The sequence below is a fragment of the Triticum urartu genome, chromosome 4A, assembly GCF_056163025.1.
Source record: "Triticum urartu cultivar PI428250 chromosome 4A, HENAU_Tu73, whole genome shotgun sequence".
Lineage (NCBI taxonomy): Eukaryota > Viridiplantae > Streptophyta > Magnoliopsida > Poales > Poaceae > Triticum > Triticum urartu.
In genome coordinates this window covers 183,764,116-183,768,237 of record NC_141876.1, presented here as the reverse complement: position 1 = coordinate 183,768,237, position 4,122 = coordinate 183,764,116, and the positions used below count along the sequence as shown (strand labels likewise).

The 4,122-nt window shown below is 48.6% G+C and overlaps 1 long non-coding RNA gene across 1 annotated transcript; it reads left to right on the top strand.

Annotated features, from left to right (window-relative positions):
• Nucleotides 1-141: 141 nt before the first annotated feature.
• LOC147975314 (uncharacterized) lies at nt 142-1,470 on the top strand. Its single transcript, XR_015600669.1, has 3 exons — nt 142-363; nt 587-913; nt 1,003-1,470. It is a non-coding gene; the product is annotated as an uncharacterized LOC147975314 (long non-coding RNA).
• Nucleotides 1,471-4,122: the final 2,652 nt, after the last annotated feature.

Sequence of the window (4,122 nt, the reverse complement as noted above, 5' to 3'; positions counted from 1 at the left end):
GGGTCGGACCGTCGGACAAGAATGTGCATGAAAAAGAATGCGAAGAAAAAAAAATCCACCCCTCCTGCTGCGACCTCTCTCTTTTCCTCGTCTCCCGCTCCACCGCCGAGAGGTCATCGAGGAGCCGGCATCGATATCTGAGACGAGTCGCCCTTGCCCGCCGCCGAGAACTCGTGCCCCTCTACAGATCCCTCTTGCTCTCCTCTTCGCCCATCCAACTAGATCGAAATTTGAAACTCGTCGTCCCTCTATCTCTGTCGGTGCTCAACGGAAGATGAGGACGACTCCTCGCGGCGATTCCCCATGGTCCGCAACGGCTCCTCCTGGCGATTCCCCGTGGTCCTCTGCGGCGGCGACGGCTAGGTCAGTCCTCTTTCTCTGGCTCACCCAATTTGCCCGGCCCAGCAAGCTAGGGTTAGGGTTACCAGCTCGTTCTCGCCGCTCCGTCATGTTGCAGGTGTTGCTATTACCCGCCGCCGGTCCCATGTGCTCGTGGCCGACCCGTACTGATGTTGTTGTTCGTGGCTAGCCTCCTGTGTGTTCGTGCTGCTGCTGCTTACTGTGCTCATGTGTCGTGCTTGTGCAGCTGCAACGAAAAGACAATGGGGTGATGGGTGCCGGGGGCGGGCACTGGCGATCGATGGAAGGCGATGTGGAGGCCGGCGGCAGGAGCGGACTAAGCCGAGGTACTGCGTGTAAGAGGACATGCTATTCCGGGCTTTCCCGGCAGCATGATTCATGATAGGGTAGGACCTGGTTGTGGCCTTCTTCCGCGATTCTTAGGCTCTGTCAGCCCCAACCTCCATTCTGCCATTGACAATAGTTACGGCCACGACCCCTCCGCCGTTGACATCACATGGCACCTCAAAACGCAAATTATCAGCTCCGCGGAAGCTGCCGACTGCCGGATCGGGTACGTGAACAACTGCGTCCATCCATCTTGCGAGTTAATTAGAATAAATAAATGCCCAATTGATTCCAGTTACTTTGCAAATTCTGCAGTGCAGCCTGATGTGTGAAGTGAGAATGTTTGGATCTAGTGGTAGAAGTCCTTTGAACGTGGACAAATCAATACCAACATTGATATGGTTCTTACAATCTTTGTGTACAATGTTTTTTCGAGGAGCAAGTAGGTGGAGCACATGAGTAAGGTGATAGTCCAAACTCTGACTGGACTAACTCTTAGCATTTCATAATGTGATGTCTATGGGAGATGGAGCACGCCGCCTCGTCGATGCATGAGCCGGTGCGGTCTAAATCAAGTTGTGTGTGTCTTGGTGAGAATTGTTGGTCTGGTTTGACCATATATTTGGACTGCATTTTGTGGTTGCGAAGGAAATTGTGTGCGGTGTACGATCTACACTGTATGTGGATTGCAATAGCTGGATTGATGGTAAGGTTTGATCAATGAACATCAACATAATTTACAGTTTGATTTAGCACTATGCATCTTCTTGCACTGATTTAGGGCCAGGGCCTAGAAAGAAAAAGGAATTAAGTCAAGTTCATAAATCTGTAAATGTAATTATTAAGTCGTTGCCCTGATATTTTTCATGGTCAAATTGCCAATGCAGTAAGGTATTGACGCTTATTCCATCAGTCATGCTAATTATAAACCAATTGCTTTTAATTCTTGTGGAATACATGGAAGTTCTTAGCTCATAACTGCTATGAAATCTACACAAAAGTTTGTGATTTTGTTAACCTGACTAGAGCTTGATGACCTGCTCGGTGGGCATCGGAGGGAGAGGTCAGCGAGCAGGAGCGGTGCATTTGGGCGGAGGCGGAGGAAGGCGGGGAGGAACGGGCGGGCTTTGCCGCGGCGGCGGGCGGATGATGCGGGGTTCGCTTTTCAGCAGTTCGAGCAAACGTGCGCTCGGGTTGGGGTCGGACCGTCCGAAAAGAATGTGCACGAAGAAAATGCAAAAAAAAATCCACCCCTCCTGCTGCGACCTCTCTCTTTTCCTTGTCTCCCGCTCCACCACCGAGAGGTCATCGAGGAGCCGGCATCGATATCCGAGATGAGTCGCCCTTGGCCGCCGCCGAGAACCCGTGCCTCTCTACAGATTCCTCTCGCTCTCCTCTTCGCCCATCCAACTAGATCGAAATTTGAAACTCGTCGCCCCTCTATCTCTGCCGGTGCTCGACCGAAGATGAGGATGGCTCCCCGCGGTGATTCCCCATGGTCCTCAGCGGCTCCTCCCGGCGATTCCCCGTGGTCCTCGGCGGCGGCGACGGCTAGGTCAGTCCTCTTTCTCTGGCTCACCCAATTTTCCCGGCCGATGAGCTAGGGTTAGGGTTACCAGCTCGCCGCCGCTGCTCCGTCATGTTCCAGGTGTTGCTATTACCCGCCGCCGGCCTCGTGTGCTCATGGCCGGCCCGTACTGATGTTGTTGTTCTTGGCTAGCCCCCTGTGTGTTCGTGCTGCTGCTGCTTACTGTGCTCCTATGGCGTGCTTGTGCAGCTCCAACAAAAACACATTGGGGTGATGGGTGCCGGGGGCTGGCACGGGCGATCGACGGAAGGCGATGTGGAGGCCGGCGGTAGGAGTGGACTAAGCCGATGTACTGCGTGTAAGAGGACATGCTATTCCGGGATTCCCCGGCAGCGCGATTCATGATAGGGTAGGACCTGGTTGTGGCCTTCTTCCGCGATTCTTGGGCTCTGTCAGCCCCAACCTCCGTTTCGCCATTGACGATAGTTACGGCCACAACCCCTCCGCCGTTGACGTCACATGGCACCTCAAAACGCAAATTATTAGCTCCACGGAAGCTGTCGGCTGCCGGATCAGGTACGTGAACAACTGCGTCCATCCATCTTACGAGTTAATTAGCATAAATAAATGCCCAATTGATTCCAGTTACTTTGCAAATTATGCAGTGCAGCCTGATGTGTGAAGCGAGAATGTTTGGATCTGGTGGTAGAAGTCCTTTGAATGTGGACAAATCAATACCAACATTGATGTGGTTCTTACAATCTTTGTCTACAATGTTTTTTTGAGGAGCAAGTAGGTGGAGCACATGAGTGACGTGATAGTCCAAACTCTTACTGGACTAACTCTTAGCATCTCATAATGCGATGTCTATGGGAGATGGAGCACGCCGCCTCGTCGATGCATGAGACGATGCGGTCTAAATCAAGTTGTGCGTGTCTTGGTGAGAATTGTTGGTCCGGTTTGACCATATTTTTGGACTGCATTTTGTGGTTGCGAAGGAAATTGTGTGCGGTGTACGATCTACACTGTATGTGGATTGCAATAGCTGGATTGATGGTAAGGTTTGATCAATGAACATCAACATAATTTACAGTTTGATTTAGCACTATGCATCTTCTTGCACTGATTTAGGCCAGGGCCTAGAAAGAAAAAGGGAATCAAGTCAAGTTCATAAATTTGTAAATGTAATTATTAAGTCGTTGCCTTGATTTTTTCATGGTCAAATTGCCAATGCAGTAAGGTATTGACGCTTATTCCATCACTCATGCTAATTATAAACCAATTGCTTTTAATTCTTGTGGAATACATACTGAACATAGATATAATTTAAAACATGTCACCTGTTTTAGTAAATAAGCACAAGATGAAGCTTATAGAGCAATCATCTGACAGACATCCGACTCTTGTAGAATATCTAATAGACTCATCCACCTGCTAAAACAGATCCACAATTTGGAGTATCTCATTCATTGCTAGCATAAGAGAGCCAAGTGTTGTTGTCTTGTTACATTCTTTGCAAAATTCTACATCATGTTCTAATGTTAGTATTTTTTCTATTACTAATTTTATAGGGGTAGAAGGATTCTTCTCGCTTGCCTTCTGCTTTATCTCTTATTACGTGACAACTTTAGCTTTGATTTTCATCTCTTTGGAGTTCCCTAAAGAATCACTTTGGGTAATGCTTATTTCCCCCAAAACTCTAAATTGTACCAATGAAAAGTAATTACTTTGAGCAAAGAATAGGAGGGCGTGAGGAGCGACATGGGGACGTGTGGCTGGGGCGTTTCTCTTGCACTAGGGTTGGGAAGCGATTTTGGAATAAGTAGTAAGTAAGCTATTTCTTCTGAATCTTGTAAGTTTCTGCATTTTCATGTTCTAATGTTCGTATTTGTTCTTTTACAGATTTT